This window comes from Trachypithecus francoisi, unplaced genomic scaffold (assembly GCF_009764315.1).
Source record: "Trachypithecus francoisi isolate TF-2019V2 unplaced genomic scaffold, Tfra_2.0 Lachesis_group18, whole genome shotgun sequence".
In the NCBI taxonomy this organism is placed as follows: Eukaryota; Metazoa; Chordata; class Mammalia; order Primates; family Cercopithecidae; genus Trachypithecus; species Trachypithecus francoisi.
The window spans coordinates 15991770-16016309 of record NW_022681463.1 but is presented as its reverse complement, the minus strand read 5'-3'; the positions used below and the strand labels follow the sequence as shown (position 1 = coordinate 16016309).

Genomic DNA, 24540 nt, shown 5'->3' with positions numbered 1-24540 from the left:
GAAAGTGAAATTGCCAGATCATGTGGTAATTCTGGTTTTAGTTTGTTGGGGAACGGCTGTACTGTTTCCCCAGCAGCTGCACCAGCAACACAATGCCCAGTTTCTCCCTATCTCGGCTCACACACATACCTCTCTTGTGCTCGCCCTTCCCTCCCCTCCCTCCCTGCCCTGCCTTCCTTTCCTGTAGTAGCCATCCTCATGGGCATAAGGTGGTATCTCATGGTGGTTTCATTTCCATTTCTGATGATGAGTGACTTCGAGAATCTTTTCGTGGGTTTCTTGGCCATTTATATTTCTTCTTTAGATAAGTGCCTATTCAAGTTCTTTGTCCATTTGTTGATCGGGTTGTTTGTTTCTTGGTTGTTGAGTTGTAGGAGCTCTTTATGTAATCTAGATGTTAACCCCTTATCAGATGATTTGCAAATATTTTTTCTCTTATTCCATAGGGTGCCTCTTTTTTTGGTTTGTGTCCTTTGATGCAATTTTTGGAGCATATTTTAGACCTGCTCATTTATCGTATACTAATGACAAGGATGAATGTCATAGCTTTGGATTTCTAAATGGTGAGGGAAAGTGAGGGGAAGTTATCCCGAGTAAAATCAATGAGTCATTTTGGAACCTTTCCTCATGACTTAAGCCGAAGCAGTATTTTCCTGCAGTCCTCAGCACCTTTGCCTTGTCCAGGAGGATATAAGTAAGGCAGGAAGAAACTAGCTCTGTTCCAGAGTCTGCTCCCTTCAGAGCCTTCCACTTGCTAGTGCTGCTTTCTTATGCTCTGAAAACTATCTGCCTTTATTATTACAGTCATTTGAAATTGAAAGAGTAACACTTATCTTTTTATAGCATTCTTGGTCCCTGCTGTTCTGATTAATATTTTATCAGTGATAAAAAATATCAAAATATAGTGTGTTTGCTCATCAGATTTGCAAATTACAAAAACTAGGAGGATATTTCAGTAATGGTGGAGGCGAAGCTCCTGTAACAAACCGCTGACACAGTGGCTCAAAGAGCACAGATGTTCATTTCACTTTTGTAACCACCCTGTGGGGTAGGTAGGCTCTGTACCAGTAGGTCGTCAGGGGCCTGGGCTGGTGGAGCACCTCTGCTCTCCTCAACATGTGCCTTCCAAGGAGACTCCATGAGTTCTGCTTCCAGCTGGCATGGAGGAAAGAAGGGGCATGCAGGAGGAGGGATTGCCTTTCCCCAGGTGCCTTCAAGGTTGCATTTGTCACTCCTGCTCCCAAACCGTTGGCAAGAACTTGGTCACGTGGCCACACCTAATCACAGGGAGGCGGGGGGCTATAATCTTACCTGGGCAGCGGTGTCCCTGGAGATAAGGGAACAGTGGGTTTTAGGGGAGCTGCTAGCAGCCTTCTCAGAAGAGCAATAGCTCTAACACATTAGCTGCCTCAGCAAGCTGGAGTTTTGGGCTTTATAGTCAAAATATGAAATATAGAAGGAGGCCGGGCATGGTGGCTCACACCTGTAATCTCAGCACTTTGGAAGGTGGAGGCAGGCGGATTGTTTGAGTTCAGCAGTTGGATACCAGCCTGGGCAACATAGCGAAACCTTGTGTCTACATAAAATACAAAAAATTAGCCAGATGTGGTGGTGTGTGCCTGTAGTCTCAGCTACCTAGGAGGCTGAGGTGGGAGGATCACCTGAACCTGGAGGACCAAGGCTACAGTGATCCATGATCCTGCCACTGCACTCCATTCAGCCTGGGCTACAGAGTGAGACTCTGTCTTAAAAAAAAAAAAAAAAAAAGAAACACAAAAGGTAAAGAAGGTAAGAGAAAGAACATCAGGTCTTTCTCTTGAGTCTTAAAAAATCAGCTATAGAGGCACTGAATGACAGAGTTGTTTGGCTTGTGAAATGGCATCATGGAGTGACTGCCATTTGACACTAATGTGCTCCCAGATGTCATTTGTAGGATTACAGGGAAACAAGGATGTTCCTGTGGTCCAGGTTGGCATCAGGATGGGGTGGAGATGGAGACTGGCCATGGGAGAAACAGGTGGAGAACAGGGATTGCTTACCCCAGAGAGAAGGAACTGGGGCAGAACTGTCTTCCACTGTTGAAAGGGCTGCACAGTGAAAGAGGTGTTAAATAAGGGGCAGATGGCCTGTGGTGAATGAAGACCACGGGGACATGCTACGGTGTATAGCTTTGGACTTGGCATAAGGAGTAACTTTGCAGCACTCACTGTCTCAAGATGAAGTGATCTCCCTTGGGAGCTGCTGAAGATACTCAGGCAGTGGCTGGGAGAGTGCGAGGCCGGGGTGTTGCAGGAGGTCCACTCATTGGTAGGTAACACAAATGGAGTGCCTATGAAATCCCTTTAAACCATGAGCATTCTGTGGTTTAAATGAGCTATATTCTGATTCTGTGCTCTTCTTTATTGTGAGATTCACAGGTAGGCTTAGAGAACTAGAGAAATTAATTGGAGTCCAGCCAAGGGACCACATTTCCCAGGATGTTCTGTGCAGCCTAATACTGGTACAGCAGAACTTGTTCCAGGACATAATTCACTGCAATATAGAGTTATTATTACATTACTCAAATAAACTCTGTAATACAAAGAGGTTTGATATTTTTTCTATATAATCTAAGTGATTGATTTTTTGCTTTCTTATAAGTAAGAAGTATTTTAAAATTTTGAAGTACATATTTCCAGAAAGTCTTTATAAATACTTAAAGAGGAACAGAAGGGGAAAATCCTGACACTATTAAGGTAAGAGCTAAATAATGAGTTGCTAGGGTGACATATTTGAAACATTTATGTAATAAAACATTCAAAATAAATTACATTTTTCGTATCGTTACTACGAATTCTTACAGGACTTTAATCTAGACTCCGTAAGCTTGTTTTACACTTTCTGAAATGAGCATGCTCAGCAGTTCAATAGGCGTTGCCTGCAGTAACACTGCACTAGATGGCAGTGTTACGTAGAACTTGATAAAAACTTTAATTCCTCGTTATTAAATGGGGCTCATATGGTGAAACACTTTTCTAATAAATAACAATGGTATTATACTTTATACAAACACCTTTAACAGTTTGATACCCTGTGACTATTTCAAAAAGATGTGTGCTGTAGTTAGAATTAAAAACTGGTATTGTGTATGTGTGTTAATTTTTTCCTAAACAACACAATAAATTATTTTAAACACCACTGGTATAGCAATTGTGAAACTCCTATGATGTAAACCTAAGAATGATTTTTAGTTGTGATTATTCATGGGCTCAGCACAGCACAGTTCCAAATTTTAACTACGTAAAGTGAGGTGACACACTACTTGGTCCTAATAGTAACATTAAAGAAAAAAATAATCATTATCTAAAAATTATTGGGCTAATCAAAGAGAATTGTAAACAGATATTTTTATCAAGGGCATATAGTAATATTGTTTGCCATTTTGTGTCTCTTTGAAATCTTATATGAGCCACAAACTGTTTTCACTAGAATGCACATATATGTAAATATTAATAAGAAAATAATTGGAATTTAACAGAGGTGAATATTATGGTCACATTTATAGTCATCAACTTTTGTCTTCCTAAATAATGTTCCTTAGCTAATTCTTGGGCGCAGATCAAGTGTTAGATTTTAATTCCTGCTTTTTACATTTCTATATCAATGTCCAAGAGTATACTGGTATCAACAACAAGTAGAGTATTTTCAAAACCCAGAAAGTAAGTAAGTAGGGAATAAGAGTTTGTACTTACAACATAGTTAGGTAGAAATTGATGGTTGGTGGTGTGGACATGCACATGAGTTCTGAAGAAGAATAAAAATAAGGAACAGGAAGCTGAATTGTAAAAGATTATTTTCAGTACATTGTGTACTTTTATTAAGTTAGAAAGTGTGCTAATATTTTATGGTTAATTATTGGCAAAGTCAATTTCAGTCACGTTTTAGGAGAAGAAAGAATTTCCAAAGTGAGGAAGAGAACACCTTGACACTTCCTTGTATAAAGTAGCCACTTAATAAATGTTTCAGCGTGTATGCATGCATGAATGAATGAGAGAATTCTACCTCGTATTTTACAAGAGCAATCGGCTCTTTTCTGATTTCCCCAATCTGTTTGCATTCTCTTTTCCTCTTGTTAAATTATTTGTTGAGCACCTACTTTATGATAAACGTTGTTCTGGGCTCTGAGGATCCTGCACTGATCAAAATAGACAAAAATCTTTGTCCTCGTTGACTGTACATTGTAATTGAGGGTAAAAGACTGTAAACAAAATAAAAATTTATAATATATATATGCCAGATCATGATCTATGCTGTACAAAACTAAATAAACTAGGGAAGGGAATGCCAGGTGTCAGTGGGATTGCAGTTTTAATGATTCTAGTAAGGAAAAGCTTCAGAGATCAGGTAATATTTGAGCAAAGACCTGAAGGGGTCAAGGAGTGAGCTATGTGGAGGTCTTGGGGGAAGTATTCCAGATATCAGAGACTGCCAGTGCCAAGGCCCTCAGGTGGAGACGGGACCTCCCATACGTGGACAGCTGGAGCAGAGTGTTGTGGGGACGGGGTGTGGGGAGATAGTAGGAGGTGAGGCCAGAGAGGTAAGAGTGGTTACAGGCCTTTCAGGCCATTGTACTAATTTCGGCCTTTAATCAGGGCATTCGGAAGCCATTGCATGATGCTTTGGGAGATGAAGTCGTGTTGGCCTGTGCTATGTTTTCATTGTTTCCCATTCTTTTTTAAAAAAGCACTTAATCATTTTATACATACTTATAGTTTTCAAATTGTTTTTCACTTCTGCTTCTCGGGTTATCAAATTCTCCCTCAGGGTAGTCTGTTGTTTCTTACAGTTTTAATTTTTTATTGTGAACTCATTTTCAGTGGTTTCATTTGCTCTTGGAATCCCCATGTCCCCCAGCTCTTGAAAGTATCTGTTGATGGATTTTGTGTTTACTACTGCTGGCTCCTGAGGGGTGTTTGTTGTCCTGGATTAGCTTTTACGTTATTTTCTTACCTTAGCACTCCCAGACCATTCAAGTGGGGGTAAATCTAGGTCACAAATTCAGGTATGATGTTGGCCTTAGATTTTAATTTTTTGTCAGGACTGTTTGATCTTTTTGTTTCCAAGGCTTTTAATGTAAGCTAACTTTCTTTGTTGTTTCAGCAGACGATAAATGGAATATTTTTAGTCTTCTCTCTAAAAGACAGTGATCTTTGATGGTCTGGGCTCAGTCCCAGCTCTCTTTCCTTGAGCTGCTTGAGGTCACCTCTTCTAGCTCTACTAGACCTAAAAATCCCAGCCCACAACTCCAGAGGCTTGTATCTAGGTCACGTCCCTTGTGGGCCACTGAAGCAGCCCATATTTTAATTTCTATCTTTGTTTCTGTTATCTGGGTTTATTAGAGAAATTTTTAAGCATGTGTAAGAAAGGAGAGAACACTATAATGAACCCCATGTTTCAACATCACCCACCTTCAATACTGATCAACTCATGGCCACGTTGTTTTATCTATATCCTTACTCTTAAGCTATTCTCATGGGTCTGTGACAGACTCTCTTTGGCATATAAACCCAGGAGCAGGAATGTAGGATTATAGGATATATGAGTGTCTTAGTAAACTCAAGCTGTCAAAGACTGAGTGGCTTACACAGAAATTTATTTTCTCACAGTTTTGGAGGCCAGAAGTCCAAGATCAGAATGTTGGCATGGTCAAGTTCTGGTGAGGGCCTGATTTGCAGATGGCCACCCTCTTGGTGTGTCCTTACATGGCTGAGAGAGCTCACTTTGGTCTCTCTTCCTCCTCTTACAAGGGCACTAATCTCACCATGGGGACCCCAGCCTCATGACCGCCCATGACCTAACCTAATTGCCTCCCAAAGGTCCTACCTCCAAATACCACCACATTGGGGGCTAATGCTTCAACATATGAATTTAGGGGTGGGAGACACAGTTCGGTGCTCAGCAGTGTGTGTGTGTGTACATTTTGAGTCTGTGTGTGTATCTGCTTTACTCTCTATTCTATTGGTCCGCATGTCTGTTCATGCGCTAGTACTTTTAACTATTTTGTTTTGTAGTATATATTGGTATCTAGTAGAACAGATTACTCTTTTTTTTTGGTTCATCTTTTTCAAGATTAACCTAACTACTCTTCCATATAAATTTTAGAGTAAGTTAATCAGTTATCTTTAAAAATTCAGCTGGAATTTGAGATAATAATATTTTCTTTTATCTCTTCTATTAGTATATCTATTAATATATTTTATCACTTGAGGTTCATCTTTTCTAAAAATGTTGCTTTCCTAATTAGTAATATTGTTCAGTTTGTTTCTTTTTTGTTGTGACTGTGTTCTAAGGTTGCCTAGTGATTTTGGCCTCTGAACTCATGTTTCCCTGAAAGGTATTCTTTAGCAGAGTCAGTTAGGTTAAGAGGGGCAGTGAGCGCCCAGCATAGGTTCCGCAGCCACTGCAGGACCTTTGTGATCCACTCCTGTTTGGTGAGGTTCCAGAGGTGTCTTGGCTAGTGAGGGATTCACTTTTAAACTCTCAGAAATTAGCAGTATTGAGAATAAGCAGTTTCTTTAGATGGTAGTTTGCCTGTCCTGGGGGAAAGGAAAGATGTAGAGGAAGAAATGGGTAAGGAAATGCTATCTCTTGTCACCAATACCTACCTTACAGTGTAGCTGTTGACGAATTTAGTGTTGATCTGATTATTAATAATTTGTGACAGTTTTGATGAGGTGCTTTGGAGTGAAGAATCCAAACAGATTCATCCATTTAGGTTGTACGCTTGGTGTGGGCCCTGTCAATCAGTAATCCCTGTATTTCTCTTCTTGAATTTTTCCTGAATTATGTTAATCACTTCCTCTTCCATTTTTCTCAGTTCTTTCTAGAAATCCTGTTATCTAGAAGTTCAGTCTCCTGTACAGGTCCAGTTTTCATCTTTTTTTTTTTTTCCCTGCTTTCTTTCTCTTTGTGTGTTTGCTGTCCTTGCTGGGAGATTTCCTGGGTTCTACCTTCCAATTATTCTAACTAATATTTTAAAATAAATTTTTGTTGAGGTATAAATGTATGTATCTTGAGTCCAGAGCTCATAGACTTTTTACAAAGTGACACCTTCTAAGCACCATCCAGTTGAAGAACAGAATGTGACCAACTCCCTAAAAGGTCTACTTTTGCTGCCTTACAGTTACTCCTTCCTCCCAGAAGTCTCCACTGACTTTTAACACCCTGATCTAGTTTTGTCTGTTTTTAAACTTTAGATAATAGAAATGTGGACTCTTCTGTATCTTGCTTATTTTTTTCAGTATTCTGTTTAGTTTCACCTGTGTTGCTGTATGTAGCTGTAGTTAATTTTTTTTTTTGTTATTGGTATAGTATTTTGGTGTATGAATACCACCATTTATACATTTTACTTTTTATTTTTTTCTTGAGATAGGGTCTTGCTCTGTTGCCCAGGCTGGAGTGCAGTGGCACGATCATGGCAGCCTCAACATCCTGGGCTCAAGTGGTTCTCCTGCCTCAGCCTCCCCAGTAGCTGAGACTACAGATGCACACCACCAGGACTGGCTAGTTAATTTTTATTTTTAGTAGAGATAAGGTCTTGCTATGTTGCCCAGGCTGGTCTTGAACTCATTAGCTCAAGTGATCCTCCTGCCTTGGTCTCCCAAAGTGTTAGGATTACAGGCATGAGGCACATGCCTGGCCTCATAATACTGTTAATGTTAATGGACATTGGGATTGTTTATAATTTGGGAATATTACAAATACTGTTATTAACGAATATCCTTTTTCCTTTTATTTTCTTTTTTTTGAGACAGGGTTTCACTGTTGCCCAGGCTGGAGTGTGGTGGCACACAGTCATGGTTCACTGTAGCCTCAACCATCTGGCCTCAGGTGATCGTCCCACCTCAGCCTCCCAAGTAGCTGGGATTACAGGTGTGCAACACCACTCCCAGCTAATTTTTGTATTCTTTGTAGAGATGAGATTTCTCCATGTTGCCCCGGCTAGTCTCAAACTCCTGGGCTCAAGCAGTCCTCCCACCTCCACCTCCCAAAGTGCTGGGATTATTGGTGTGAACCACTGCACCCATCTTGAATGTCTTTGAACATGTCGTTTGTTGCATATATGTATGCACTTCTGCTGGGTATGTACCTAGGAGTTGAAAGAGGAATCATAGTGTCTACATATGTTTAGATTTGGAAGATACTGCTAGTTTTCCTGTGGGTCAGGAATTTAAGGGCAATTTAGCTGGGTGATTCTGGCCTAGAGTCTCCTATGTGGTTGTAGTCAGGATGTCAGGGACCACAGTCATCTTCAGGCTTTACTGGGATTGGAAGATTCACGGGGCTGTTGGCAGGAAGCCTCAGCTCCTCACCATGGAGCTGCCTCCTGACGTGGCAGCTATTACAGCTTCCCCCAGGTGAGTGCTCCAAGAATGTTGCAGTCCTTTTAATTTTAGTTATTCTAGCAGATGTGTGGTGATATATTTTTGTGATTTCAGTTCACATTTCCTTGATGACAAATGAGATCGAGTAGGTTTTCATTTATTGGTTTGTTGTTTTGGTTTTCTTTTTTTGTTGTTGTTTTTTGAGACAGAGTCTCGCTCTGTCGCCCGGGCTGGATGCAGTGGCCAGATCTCAGCTCACTACAAGCTCCGTCTCCTGGATTTATGCCATTCTCCTGCCTCAGCCTCCCGAGTAGCCAGGACTACAGGCGCCTGTCACCTCGCCCAGCTAGTTTTTTTGTATTTTTTAGTAGAGATGGGGTTTCACCATGTTAGCCAGGATGGTCTCGATCTCCTGACCTCGTGATCCGCCTGTCTCGGCCTCCCAAAGTGCTGGGATTACAGGCTTGAGCCACTGCGCCCAGCCTGGTTTTCTTAAAAATATTTATAACCTATTTAAAATTTTTATTGGCTCTTTATTTTTTGAATATTCATTTTTCCTGACATCCTGTTTTCATTTTGTGGATGCAATATTTTTTATCCCTCTCATAATGAGGACAGTTTCTTCACCACCTGCCCCTTCCGCCCACCCCCCAGGTTTTATTTCTCTACACAGTTTCTGTTTCTTCTGATTTCCTTTTTACCTCTTTGTTTTCTGCTTTTGATGTCAGGAGTTTTCCTTACATATCTCTAAGCCTTTGGTTATCTGTTTGGATTTAAGATCCAGCTTTTTAAAAGCTGATTGGAGTCTCAGGATGAGGTCCTGGATGGCCGTGGTCTCTGTTTTAGGGTCCTCTGATGAGGATGTTTGGGAATGCCAATGTCAGGATCTGTGCGTTTGTTTCATCCCTGCCCATCCCCAATGGGTTGGTCACATTCCCCAGATCATACTCTCCACTCTAATACCTGTAGGGTGTAAGCCTGCGAGTCTTAATATTTACTAATAAACCTTGACTTGAGTGTACCAATTTTGATTTTTGGTATTGTATTTGTACTGTCAGTGGTGCCTGAGAGTCCCTCCAGTCTCAAGACCTTCCGTTTTACCGCTTCTAAATAATAAACCTCCAGTCATCTGACAAGATGGGGTGAGGCAGTGAGGGGTGTTTTCCAACGCTAACAAATAGTACTCCAGTTCTTCTGAGCGTCCAGCAGTTCAGTTCAGTTCTGACACTCTACCTGGGGTTAGTGTCAGATCCTACAAGTCAAAGAGCCCAGTCTCAGAAGACTGTCCCTACTTCAGATGGCAGTCACACGTTGCAGGACACCTGTTCTTCTGACTGACCCACTGTAAATTGGGGGTTCCCATAACCCTCCCCCCACCAGGTCTGATACATTTGCAGAAATGTCTCACAGAACTCGGGAACATACTTGACTTAACGTTTATTGGTTTATTATAAAGGATACAACTCAGGAACAGCCAAATGGAAGAGACGCATAGGGCAAGGTGCGACGGTGGAGTGAGAGTGCATGGAGCTCTCATGCCGTCTCTGGGCACCCCACCCTCTCAGCACCTCCATGTATTCACCAACCCAGAAGCTGTCTGAATGTCACTGAAGAAGAGTTTTTAGAGGGCTCCATCTCCCACCACCCCGCTTCCTGGAGGTGGGTGGGTGGTGCTGAAAGTTCCACCCCTCTAGTCACTTGGTCTTCCTGCTGGTCAACCAGCTCCATCTGAGGCTATCCAGGGGCTCTACCCTAAATAGCGCATTAGGGTAAATTCAGATGTGGTTGAAAGGGGCTCATTATGAAGAAGAAAAGGCACTTCTGTCACTTAGGTGATTCCAAAGATGTTTTGGGAGCCAAACACCAATACATTTTTGTAGAATACCACAGCCAGCCAGCAGGTGGGTAGAGTTCGGGTGGTGGCTGGGCAGTGCTCTGCCTGCCTCTTAGCACTTTTGGAAAACCCTGGCCCTGCAACCTTTGGGAAGTCAAATGTTAATCAGGTTGCCTCTCAGATTTCACTACTGCTGGCTTAGTATTTGGCTTTCTCAGGTTTGCCAAGATAGCTGCATATGCTCATGTCCCTGTCCTCAGGCCCAGCCCTCCTTCAGGGGAGATGAGGTCTTTCTCCTCAGGACAAGGCCTCGCTCACTCACTCCAAGGCCACTGGGGTCCCAGGAAGCCGGTGCCTGGGTGGCCATCCTACCCAGCGTGGCCCAGGCCAGGAAGAGCCACCTGGCAGGGCTCACACTCCTGGGCTCTGAACACGCATGCCAGCTCCTCTCTGAAGCGATTCTCCTGTTTGGAACGGCAAAAAAATTTTTTTTTTCTCTTTTTGGTGGTGGTTAAAAGGGAACACAAAACATTTAAATAAAACTTTCCAATATTTCTGGAAAAAAAAAAAAAAAAAAAAAAAACCTACCCCTGTACACTGTTGCTGTTTTCTAACTTAGAAAAATTTTTAGGATCATCTACTCTTCCTTATCTTTGTGGGCCTATACCTTTACAAAAATCCTTTTAATGTCACTCTTGTGAGATTTTAGGAAAGAACAGAGGAGATAAATATGTATGTTCAAAATACCATCTTTAAAAGGCAATAGTAAGGCGGGGCACGGTGGCTCATGCCTGTAATCAATCCCAGCACTTTGGGAGGCTGAGGCGGGTGGATCACCTGAGAGATTAGGAGTTCAAGACCAGCCTGGCTAACATGGAGAAACCTCGTCTCTACTAAAAATACAAAATTAGTCGGGCATGGTGTCACATGCCTGTAATTCCAGCTACTCGGGAGGCTGAGGCAGGAGAATTGCTTGAACCTGGGAGGCGGAGGTTGTGGTGAGCAGAGATCGCGCCATTGCACTCCAGCCTGGGCAACAAGAACGAAACTCTATCTCAAAAATTAATAAATAAAATAAAATAAAAGGCAATATTGATTTTTAAAAAGGTGTGTGTTTTAAGAATACTTGCAGTCGTGAAATCATTTTTTTCTCCTTTGATAGTTACCTCTACAATCATTCAAACATGTTGTCAAGGCCATTTTACATTGTGTCATCCTCAAGCATCACTTTCTTACTCGAAATAAAATTGTCCTTGTAATCACTGTGCTCTGTTGTCTCACTCTCTGGGCCTACTTACCGAGTCTCTGAGTATTTCAGGCAGTTTTGCCCCATCCCCTCTGTCACCACCCGCAAGCCTCATGTAGCCTCTAATCCGGAGGTGGGTAGTGGTAAATGAGCAAGAGGGAACTTGCTTAGTCTCAGGATCCATCTATAGGAACATAACGTTCTTCTAATTTCTGCAGATACCCAATTTCTGTAGGATAAATTTCCTCATGGTCTCCCGATAAAGGGGCCTTTCCTGCTGTTCTTGATGAGCAGATTAATGTAGGGCACAGGTCTCACCTTCTCCATGTTTTCCAGTTCTGCCTCTTGTATTGCACAGGATAAAGCTTTCCAGGACTGGGCACGGATAATTCGGGAAGCTAAGAAATAGCTGTAATGGTGCCAACATTATTCTGTGGATTAATTTGGTTATTTGGACCTATTTAAAAGAATCCATTATAGGTATTTTATGTAATGTTTTTCTTTAATTTGTAGCCCTGTGTGTGGCTTTCGTTGGGGCTATGCTATTATTAATTCTTACTACATTACTAATACATGTGGTAATAGAGTTGGTACCAGGCAGTAGTATTCACTGTCTCGGGCACATGAAGGGATTGCGCTGTTTGGAGGTGAGAGCCAGTCAGAGAGTAGCAGCACACCTACAATCATCTGTGGTCATCTTGAATTGCAACCGTTGGAATATTTTTAAGGGAAGTGGGTATTGTGGGCAAAGTTAGCAATAAGTGACAGTTAGCTTTCTAAATTATTGTGTCTCTGCTTTGAATTTGGGCTAAATAGCTAACATGTAAATAGTCATCATAGTTTGAAAAATGATCAGTGTCTTTAAAAGTGAAAAAAAGTGATATTTGTCAACCTAAAGATAGGACTACCAGGATCTCCAAATTTGAAGCGATCACGTGAACGTGTTAATAGATTAGATAAGTTGAATGAATAGATATTTTTAGATATCTTCTCTCCTTTAATTCCTATTTAAAAAATAAACTTTGTTGATAGGGTTATATCTGTTTTACTGCTAAGAAAACATTTTTAGAGAGACTAAGAAATCTGTCCCGAAACATATAACTCTTGAAATTTTAACCTACATCACTTGAATCTAAAACCACTGTGCCTCCAAGTCAAGATAAAGCAACAGAAACTGACAGGCTTATGGTTCCTCATGTTCCATCAGTTTGCGGAGAATTGTATTTCTGAGTATTGATTATAACAAATGTGTGTGAATGTTGTCTTTCTTTCCTTCATGAGTTACTCAGTATTTATACTGAGAAAAGTAGACTTTAGTCTGCTGTTGTGTAGCCAAAGCCTTTGGATTTTGAGCTGTTCTCTTTCTCCTTCCTTTTCCCACCTCCCTCTCGGCTTGCCACCTCCTTTTTTTACCCCTTTATCTCCCCTGCTTTTGCTGTGATCCCCACTCCTCTTCCCCTCCCAACAGTACCTGCTGGTTTGGTTAGCCCTACCAAGGATTTTAGTAAATAAATACTTAAATACTTGAATGTGATTGCACAGAGCAAAGTTGACTAATAAAAAAAATCAAAATTTGTATTTATAATAAAGGATGTGAGAAAATAAACTGCCACCGTTCAAAGGTTTCAGGAAAAGTTTAAAGGTCACTTCTTGCAGAAGCTGTCTTTGACTACCCCCACCCTCAGACTAGGTCACAGTCTCTTGTGATATGCTTTCTTAGAACATTTTTCTTTCTTACAGCATTCATCACTATAGATAGTAAGTAAGATGTAACAAATGATTTGCTATCTGCCACCTCCCCTAGAATACAGGCTTTGTGCCAGGAGGAGACTGTGTTAGTTTGTCTCACTAATGATGCCTGGCTGCCGTAGTCTGTTCAGGCTACTCTAACAAAATGCCCTAGACTGCGTGACTTATAAACCACAGATACTTATTTCACACAGTACTGGAGGCTGAGAAGTCCAGGATCAAGGCACTGGCAGATTTGGTGTTTGGGGCTGTCTTTTCACAGTGTCCTCACATGGCAGAAAGCAGAGAATTCAATGGGTTTCCTTTTATAAGGGCACTAATTCTGTGCACGAAGACGCCACCCTTGTGCCCTAATCACCTCTCAAAAGCCCCACCTCCTGAGACCATCACACTGAGGGTTAGGATTTTCACATATGAATTTGGAGAGGACAGAAACATTCAGTTGATAGCACTTGGTTCGCGTAGTGGCTCCCACGTAGTGGACACAACTGCGAGATGGATGGATTGATAGAGCAAATAGATGAATGAAAAGTATTTCATCTTTTGATTTCATCTCCTTTTGTTTGGACTATTAACGTAGCCTCCTAACTGTTGTCCCTGCCACCATCTCAATGCCATCATCGGCACTGCCCCACTCCCCTAATTTTATCTACAAAAGAGATGTGGTCTTATTCCTTTACACATTGAGAAATCTTCTGTGGCTTCCTCCTGCTGTTTTATAAAGTTTAACTTGCTTGTGACACACCTCAGAGCTCCAGCCAATCTTCCCAGCCTCATTTTCTGTCATCCCTTCCTTATACTCTGCCTGTCACCTAAATTGCATTACTCACTACTGCCTATCACACATACATCATTTCAGATTTCTCTGGATTCATTTATTACGACAGTTGTGGTTACAACACCCTTTCTTCTCTTTGCTGGACAAACTTCTACCAAGAAAACAAGGAGAACTTTAAGTGTTGGCTTGGATAGCTCTGCTCCATGAAACCCTGCTCCAGCCAGGGTTGGAATTAACGTCTCCTTCCTTCCTGCTCCCAGTTAACTTTGTGCTTGTAAGTTATGTCAAGCATTCCTTGAGATTGTAAATATTTACCTAATTGACCACTCTCTCAACTGGATGCTTTTGAAAGAGCAGGATCTTACTCTCTCTTACAGCTCCCTCAGCATGGAGTAGTGAGGAGTGTTCTTTAATACCAAAGAGACAAAGAAAGCTGACTGGGCTCGGTCTGCCACATGCTAGTTGCTTCAGTTATTTTTTTGCACTAAATTATTGTGTCTCTGCTAATGTCCTTTTTCCTTTCTTCCTTCCCTCCCTCCGTCCTTCTTTCTTTTCTCTCTCTCTCTCTCTCTCACTCAGTAAGCTACTTCAAATCTCTTAAGAGAAAAATATAGGCTGCGCGTGGTGGCTCACGCCTGTAATCCCACCACTTTGGGAGGCCGAGGCAGACAGATCACTTGAGGTCAGGAGTTTGAGACCAGCATGACCAACATGGTGAAACTCCATCTCTGCTAAAAATGCAAAAATAAACCAGATGTGTTGGTGGGCACCTGTAATCCCAGCTACTTGGGAGGCTGAGGCAGGAGAATAGCTTGAACCCAGGAGGCAGAGGAGGTTGCGGTGAGATGAGATCACACCATTGTACTCCAGCCTGGGTGACAGAGAGACTCCATCTCAAAAAAAAAAAAAAAAAAAAAAAAGAAAAGTATAAAAGTTGAATTTCACATTTGGGTTCAGTGATTTTTTTTTTTTTTAAGGATTGAAATGTGGACTTATAAAATCATTTCCCCATCTTACCTAGAGAGAAGCATATAATCCTTTCATTCTTATATTCACAAGATATCTCCTTTCTTGACCAAAAAGTTCTCACACTTTGGGCTCAGTTCAGTATTTGGGTGTTGAATACCATGTGTCCGGCATTGTACTTGGCACTGCGTCACCTTGGCAGTCAGCGAGCACACGCCAGGCTCATCCCAGACACTCTGCAGGTGTGCCCATTGATGTGACACTTTCCCTCCTCATAACAGCCCTGGAAGGTGAGAACTCGCGTCTCCTTTGAGGAAACAGGCTCAGAAACCTTCAGTGCTATTTTCTATAAATTGATAAAAGAAAAATCATGATGTTAGAAGATACATAACAAGACGAAGAGGCTTTTCTTGTCTCACTTATGTCTTGACGTTGCCTGAGGACTGATTAGGAACTGAGATTGCCAATCATTTTAACAAGATTTTAGTAATGTTTGAAGATCTGTGCCTTCTGAATCAGTGGCATGCAGAGGTACTTACCTTATGGAATTGCTGGCTAATTGTGAAAGGAGACTCAGGCTTTTAACACTGCAGGAATTTCAAAAGTGACAGTCTCATGGGCCAGAGTCTTACCAGGGAACAGACCTAATGTATCCAGTTTAAAAGGGCCTGTAAGCTGTTGCCAGAAGGCTACATGAAGCCACGTGATCAGTGATTTTATATTTGAACATGAAGGGCAGTGGCATCATTGACCTAAGCTAGAGTTTTCTCACCCTCAGCACTTTTGATATTTTAGTTGCATAACCCTTTGTGGTGGGGGTGGTCCCGTGCACTGCAGGGTGGCTGGCAGCATCACTGGCCTCCACCCAGTACATGCTGGTAGCAAAACCTCCTTCCTCCAGTCTTACCCCAGTCATGGCAACTGAAAATGTCTCCAGATAATGCCAAATGACACTTGGGGGGCAAAGTCACCAGTGATGGAGGGTCATGACATGCATGATGCTGGGTGGTAGATAGAACCTTGGAAAGAATTAGCCCACACCCTTGAGAAGCTGATGACCTATGAAGCTTGTTGAGACCTTTTGACTAGGTAGAATATTTCTAGTAGTTGACTGAAATAGCTTTGGTTGAGGCTATTAGTAAAAATTTGTTTTAAAGAGGTTTAACATCTGTTTTCATTTCTCCTTTTCTGAGTTGCTTTGCTGCTCAATTCCTTTATTTTAGCTGTCTTCCTCTTGGGACTTCAGACATTTGAGTGTGTCAAAATTTCCAGTCTGATAGGAAATATGTTTTGTTCAAAAAGAAATAAAGATATTAATAACCGTTAGGCTAGAATGATGGAAGTTTAACGCAGGTTAAGTCAGACTCGGGTGACAGACAGCAAAGGAGATACTTTAATAGTGAAGGGAACTTGTAGTCTGGTTGTTGTATTCAAGATTCACTTCCTGTTCTTGTTTATCATTGGAAAGTTGCACCTTGTGAAAGATTTTAGATTTAGATCATTGTATTGTTCTAAGAAAAAAAATTCGAAATGCTAACCATGTCTTGGTAACCATAGCAAAATATACAACACACAAAAATAATCTCATACCTATCTTAGGGTTGGATTTTTTGGTACATGTTATGTGAGTTCTGAAATATCGAATGTGCTTGAAATCTAATGCGCTTTTGTTACCTGAACTCAAGGAAAAAGGCTTTGTCAGTTACAAGAGAATAGGCATCTCTGTTTTGGCTGGATTGTTAGTTGAAGTAATAGAATGAATTCTGGCTGATTCAGCAGAAAGGGAATTTATGAAAGTAGCTCAGAGAGTATTTGAGAAGGCAAATAATCAGTCTTGGGTACACCAGAGCTAGAATCAACACTTTACAATTCTCCTATCTCCTAAAATTGTTTTGTTTGCTTACCTAATGTTTAATATTGGCTTCTAGGATGTAGGATTCAGAGAGCAACTTGTTCTGTGTGGTTTTCACTTGTTATTCCAGTCTGAATAACAGCTGGTTCATAGAGGCACTTGATAATTATTTGCTGTATAAATAAATGACAATACCAAGGATAGGTTTGTTAATATCAGTGACAATATGAAGAAAAAATATGGAGTAACATTATGAAATGTTAACGTTATACATTCCATTTGGAGATTTTTTTTTGACGGCAGGATTTACCCTTTCTCTTAAGAAAGCTTAATAAATTTGTATTGAACAATTTTGTACCATAGAACCTTGTTTGACGTATGTTCCTGATTTAAATGAATAGCCACAAGCAGACGTGCAAGAGTAGATGTTGGTATTGCTGTGTTCTGCATGAGAAAGCTGAGGGTCTGAGGATTGAGTCACTAAGTGATGGCTACTTAAGTGGCAAGCCTGGATGGAAACTCATGCCCATCTGAATTGTAGCTCAGACATTTCCTTAATGCCTTAATGCCACATTTTTTTTTTTTTCTTTTTGAGACTGAGTCTCGCTCTTTTGCCCAGGCTGGAGTGCAGTGGCGCAATCTTGGCTCACTGCAGCCTCTGCCTCCCAGGTTCAAGCGATTCTCCCCGCCTCAGCCTCCTGAGTAGCTGGGATTACAGGTGTGCACAACTACGCCCAGCTAATTTTTGTATTTTTAGTAGAGACGGCATTTCACCATGTTGGTCAGTCTGGTCCAAACTCCTGACCTCGTGATCTGCCCTCTTTGGCCTCCCAAAGTGCTGGGATAACAGGCGTGAGCCACCATGCCTGGCCAATACCACTTTATTTTTTAAGGTAAAACAGTCTAGTTAATGGTCATCTAGTCACTATAGCAGGAAGCAACTTGAGCATATAAACTTGCCAAACTGAGGCTGTGTATTTCAACTGCAGCAATGTAAATGTCCAAAGACAACTTATATGATTGTATTCAAACTTTGTTGCTAAAATTAGAAGTACAAATAAACACACAATGCAAAGGAAAAAAAAAAAAGTTCCAACTGGGGGGAGGTGCCCCCACGAATGGGGTCTGAAGAAGCACTGTATGACGTTCCAGTTATTTAGCTATTACTTTTATTTTCATTTAATTAAAATGCTGTTTAATTTGAAGAAACTGCTGTTTCTCTTCAGTAGCTACCAAATGCTGCCACTTATGTTTTATACTTTTTGAAAATTTTAAAATAGTTCTGGTTTATAGAAAAGTTGCAATGATAGAACAAAGGACTCCCATATGCCCTAAAACCAGATGCCCCCATTATTGACATTTTCCGCATTCGCTGTTATCATTTTCTCTCTACACACATGGTGTTTTTTCTGAATCATTTGAAAGCAAGTCGTAGACATAATGTCCCTTTGACTCCAAAATACCATGAGTATGTATTACTTTATTCACCTCTGGCAATTGTCATAATAATGTCCTTTATGGCAAAGAGGAAAAACAAAATTCTGGCCCATGGTCCAGTTCAGTATTACATGTTGCATTTCATTGGTACATTCCCTTACTGTTTAATCCGGACTGTTCCTCAGTCTGTCTTGGGCGACCTTGGTATTTTTGAAGACTATAAAGCCAGGACTTACAGAAGATGATACATATTCTAAGGCTGTGGGAAAATTAAAGTTTGTGAGGGTGAAGCAGTAGATGAAAATAATGTGTAGTTTTCATATTTCTCTTGGAATAACATTTTGTAACTTTTTCATGAAAAATTTCAGTGAAACAAGCAGAGAGAATAAAATGAGCCCTGTTACCCAGATTTAGTAATTAATGTTTTTGCTGTCCTCTTTCCATTCCCTGGCATTTTTAGTTAAAGTATTTTGAAGCAATTTCCAGACATCATAATACCGTATTTCATAGTTCAGTAAGCTCTAAAATGGCATTTCTTATATACTCATAATGTTACCTAACAAAATTATTCATAATTCTGTAATATTATTTACTACTGAAACTACTGTTTCCACATTTATCCTGTTAGCTTGGAAATGCCCTTTTACATTTGCTTTTACATTCGATTGTGGTGTATCTTAAGTAGCAGCTGCTGCTGCTCCTCTGGCCTCCTCCTCCTCCTCCTCCTCCTCCCTTTGGTAGAGTATTTTTGTACTTTATTAGAATGGTATGGTGGATATACTAGATTAACTGGCTCATTATCTTATTTATTGTTACCTTTTTTCTTTTTTTTTTTTTTAAGAGACGAGTGGCCTGCTCTGTCACCCAGGCTGGAGTGCAGTGATGCGATTATAACTCACTGTAACCTCGAACTTCTGGGCTCAAGGGATCCTCCTGCCTTAGCCTCCTGAGTAGCTAGGACTACAGGCATGCACCACCACGCCCAGCTAATTTTTAATTTTTATAGAGACAACGTCTCGTTATGTTGCCCAGGCTGGTCTCAAACTCCTGGCCTCAAGTGATCCTCCTGCCTTGGCCTCCCAAAGTGTTGGGATTATAGGCTTGAGCCACCATGCCCGACCAGCTGGCTCATTATCTGTTCCAGGGTTCTCCTGTTGTACTTCCCATAAAGCAGAGGTTGGAAAACTGAAAGTTCTATTTCTTAAACTCCCTTGCCTGGAGTTCTGGACATGATTTAGGTTCCGTTATTCAGAAAAACGTGTGGCTTTTGAATTCAGTATGAACCAAGGCATATGAGTTAGCCATTTTCCTGGTGCAGTTCTACACATCCAACGGGGTGCCAGAGTTCGCAGTTCAACCCCCTGAAGCTCCCTGATCCCTAGACTCTGCCGAAGTGGTTTGACCTTGAAGCTCACGGTTGATGTAATTAACTTTCGTGGTTTCCCAGACGCTTCAGTGTGTCAGAGGAAATAGTTCTGGTAGACCAGTCCTTATGTGTTCCAGGAGTCTATTCCTGGAGGCACTGGATCTGCCCTTCTGGCCTTTTCAACAATTGTATAAGCACCGAATTCTGTGTACTAAATCTGCTGCCCAAAATAGCTGAGGAGGTTTCTATTATCTATAGCTTAACCTTGGCTGACAGAACTGCTAATCAAAAGAATGTAACATTTATATTTTACTTCAAATGTATGTATACAAAGCAACATACCTGGATCTGAAACATTTAGATTTGAACTGGGACATAGTTCTTCCTTGTGGTCCTTTGTGTTAGGAGATCAAGTTCCTCAAAGAACATTGTGTGTGTGTTTATGAAGCGTTGCTGATCTTTTCATATGGCTTTCTGGTATAACCTGTTCTTTGCTGGTGACTTTGTTACCATCAGCCATCTCTTATTAGGACTTCTTTTTTTTTTTTTTTTTTTCATTTTTATTTATTTTTAATTCCCCCCCCCCCCCCCCCCCCCACTTTTAGGGTCAGGGGAGTACATATGCAAGTTTATTACATGGGTAAATTGTGTATCACTCAGGCTCGGGTTACAAATGAGCCCATCACCCAGGTAGTGACCATAGTACCCCATATGTAGCTTTTCAACCTCCATCACCCCACCCTTCCCCGGCAAGCAGTCCCCAGTGTCTGTTCTGTTGTTCCTGTCTTTGTGTCCATGTATATTCAGTGTTTAGCTCCCACTTATACATACAAACATGCGGAATTTGGTTTCCTTTTGCCGGGTTAGTATTAGGACTTCTTGAAGGTGCGCTGAGACTTCCTTCACACGTGATCTTAGAATGTGGCCAGTGCGCGTCCCATTCTCCTATGATTTGGATTGCTGTGCTTAACTGATTGGAGATGGAGACTGGTAACTATGTCTCTGTCAATTCTTTCTGAATCCGTCCCTGAATATCGCCTCTACCCTCTGATGTAACAAGAGTAAGGGTGTGTGTTAGAGAACAGTCTTGCCATTTTGAGAAATGTGTTACAGAAATTTTCAAATATACATAGATACAGAGAGAATGGTATAATGACTACCATGTACCCATCACCTTTTAATCATTTTTTTCAACACACAAACTTCAAATAATTTGACAACTGGATCCCTAATGGAACACTGGTTTCCATTTCTCATTTTACCATGTGGTTCCTAATTCTCCATGGTGGTGGCCTACAGTATTCCTCAACCCTGCCCCTGCCTCAGATTTGCCAGTATCTCTACGGGCCTCTCCAGAGGCCTGAGTGTCGGGTGCAGGCACAGGCAGGTACCAGGTTTCAGGCAGAGCCCATGAGAGATTGTTGGGATTGAAAACCAGGACTGTCTTGATTTCTTGTCACATGGGTGTCAGGCCTGTGGGTCTGCTTTGGTAACGTCTTCCTCTTAAGTGCTGTGTTTTTTGTTTTTTGTTTTTTTAAATTTTGAGACAGGGTCTCACTGTCACCCAGGCTGAAGTGCAGTGGCACGATCATAGCTAACTGCAGCCTTGACTTCCTGAGCTCAGGTGATTCTCCCACCCCAGCCTCAGTTCTTTCTGAATCCGTCCTGAATTTCTGCCTCCATCCCATGATGTAACAAGAGTAAGGAAAAATATTTCTTTTTTTTTTTTTTTTTGGTAGAGACGAGGTTTCACCATGTTGCCCCAGCTGATCTCCAACTCCTGGGCTCAAGTGAGCCTCCTGTCTCAGCCTCCCAAAGTGCTGGGATTATAGGCATGAGCCACCATGCACAGCCTTAGCTGCTGTTCTTTTAACAAACCAATAATGTTCAACTTTTGGACCTTCTCCTTGCCCTGGCTCCCTTACTGGGGAAAATAATAAGCAATAATACATGAAATGGCACTTGTGTATACTTTCATTACTCTCTTGAACATATAATACATGATATGCTAAAACATAACGTTTGCATTTATTTTTATAGGCTAATATAGGCAGTAACCTTATATACTTTTACTACGTAGCCCCTGCCAAAAATCTGATATTTCATGTCAGGACTTGATGGGAAAATTGTGAAACTGCTGCCCTCAAGCAATAAGAACATATCAAAATGTTACTTCTTTTAGGTTAGGTCTCAAACCTTTTGTAGCCTCTGTGTAGTTTCATTCTGACACACTTTTTTCTTCTCCATATCTGCCTGGGAAAAGTCATTCTTACACAGAAACCAGAAATAAATGTTTTAGCACTCTGAGAAAACGGATAAAAGCCAATCAGAAAAGCACTTGAGTTCTTGTTTTGGATCAGTTGTGGTAGGTGCCATGTGGGGCAGAAAGTAACGTGGCCCCTGCTCTGGAATGGTTTTCAGTTGAGTGGACAGGATATCTAAGAGCATTACTAACTACGAGAAACAACACAGTTAGCATGCAGATAGAGAACAGCTTTGAGAACAGCTTTATAATGTTTGAGGAAGATGAACTCTTGAAACAAAAAGGAAATAATATATTGTATTGCCCTCTTAAACAGCTTCTTCTTTCTAACAACTACAGTATTGCCAGGATTTCTCTCAGTTGGGGTATGCATTATCAGAGATAAAGTAGGATAGCAGTCATATGCTGCTTTTTTTACATGTGGAAGGAAACAGAAAAGCTAGTGGTGCTCCTCTTATACTCTCAACAGAAAAGTTTCTTTTTGGAAAATAAATCCTGACTGATTTAAATGTCATTCTAGTTTCTAATTTAACGTGTTTTCCATGATTAACATTTTAGTACCAAGCATGCATTAGTTATCTGTTGCTGCCTAACAAATTATGACATGCAATAATATCAACCTCTTGTTCACCATACTTTAAAACTACAAGTCATATAGTCTCCTCAGCTAATATTTGATGACCTATAGTCAACATATTTTTTGGAGCACTGTCTATGTTCAGGGTGTCATGCCCAGTGCTATCCAGAATAGAAAGAAGGAAAAACTAGTGTCTCTTCCCCAGTGGAGTTTATGTTTCATTTTAGGGATGCAAGAATATTGCACATGAAGTAATAGACCATAGACTGTATGGTGGCTGGCAAAGAGCTTGCCTATTATCTAACACTTACTTCACTGACAAAATAGTTGGAAGTCTAGAAAGGCTCAAAGACTGGACAAAGTGGGATGGAGCTGGGTTGGAGTCAGACAGAACCAGGCCACTAATCTCCAGGCCAGTGTGTTTTTTCTTCCTTTGTTGTAAAATCTAAATTAAAGCTATGTGGCATATACTGTAAAAGCCAAATAAGTTGAGGAAAGGAAGATGGATGGCTTTGAGTAGTCAAAGAAGGATTAAGGGAGGCGGTGTGATTTGGATGTAAGTGTAAACAAGAAGGGGAGGAAGCAGAAGAATCCCACCAGTGAGAACCAAACATTTTATCCACAGGACAGAGACAAAACCAACCAGATGAACTTGAAAGGCTCATATTGGGCAATGGAGAGAAATTAGGTTGGAGGGAGTTGAAAGTGTGGAAGAGGAACTTGGACTTGATGTGGTAGATCATGGGGAACTATTCTCAATCCCTGAGCATGAAATGACACAATGAAAGTGGAATTTAGGGAGATTATTTGCCAGAAGAACTGGATAGTGTCTGCATTTTTCTTTTCTTGCACTCTGTATATTGGTCTTTTTTTTTTCTCATTCCAAGTAGGTTAAACACTGTATTAATCAGAACCGGTTAGCTTATGTTGCAGCCACGAAATAACCCTGAAATCACAGTGGCTTAATCCATAGTGGGTTTCTTGTTTGCACCACTTGCCTAATACAGTTGGGTGGGTCATGGGGTGGGAGTTCTCACTTATTCATTCAGGGATCCAGGCTGACAAAGGTGTCACCATCTAGAACATTGCCGGATGCTGTGGCAGAGGATAATGCCGCTCCCTCACACCTTAGGCTAAAAGTGACACATGCCTCTTTTGCCCCCAGCCCATTAGTCAGAGGTAGTCACATGCTCTTCCTCCTCACCCTCAAGGAACTTGAGGATATTTGGTGAGCAGTGTGTGTCTCTTTCCAGGCTTTCTGAGAACCTGGAACATATACGTTTAAGAGAGAAAATACGATGATGAAGAGTGCAGACCCTGGAGCCAGACCCCAGAGTGTAGAGCCTGGCTGCCCCGCTTGCTGACTGTGACCTTGGGCAAGTTACTCAGCCTCTGTAGCGTAGTTTCATCATCTGGAAAGTGCGACTGGTAATAGAACAAGCCTCACAGCATTCTTGTGAGATTTGAATGAGCACTTTATATATGTAAAGTGCTTAAAGCACTATGCTATAGAATTGTTAGCAAGTATTTATTATTGTTATTAGTCATTTAATCTGCTGGCTTCTGGTACAGCATCCTAAAGAAAGGCTAAAGTTTCTGACTCTCATCAAGAGGCCTGGGGGGAAGAGATTGTAATTAGATGTGCCATGGCCAGTGTTTGGACTAGGATGATGACAGTGGGCAAAGAAAAAGATAGGCAAGGCCGGGCGTGGTGGCTTACACTTGTAATCCCAGCACTTTGGGAGGCCGAGGTGGGTATATCACTTGAGGTCAGGAGTTCGAGACCAGCCTGGCCAGCACGGTGAAACTCATCTCCACTAAAAATACAAAAATTAGCTGGGTGCGGTGGTGGGCACCTGTAATACCAGCTACTCGGGAGGCTGAGGCAGGTGAATAGTTTTGAACCCAGGAGGTGGAGGTTGCAGTGAGCCAAGATTGCACCACTGCACTCTAGCCTGGGTGACAGCAAGACACTGTCTCACCAAAAAAAAAAAAAAAAAATAGAGAAAAAGAAAAGATAGGCAAGAGTGCATTTAAGAGGAGAGCACCGAGGTAGGGATTTGTTCACCACCTGAATCCCATGCTTGAGAGAAAAGTATCAGGTGTGGG

The 24540-nt window shown here is 41.4% G+C and overlaps 1 protein-coding gene and 1 long non-coding RNA gene across 2 annotated transcripts in view; one reads left to right on the top strand and one right to left on the bottom strand.

Moving 5' to 3' along the window:
* The window catches only part of UBAC2 (UBA domain containing 2), a 184710-nt gene that overhangs the window by 62871 nt on the left and 97299 nt on the right, over positions 1–24540 (top strand). The gene's annotated exons all lie outside the window — the stretch shown is intronic.
* On the bottom strand, positions 9799–16439 carry LOC117063570. The gene is made up of 3 exons (XR_004428992.1): positions 15476–16439; positions 14988–15282; positions 9799–10115 (listed from the first exon to the last, which is right to left on the bottom strand). It is a non-coding gene; the product is annotated as an uncharacterized LOC117063570 (long non-coding RNA).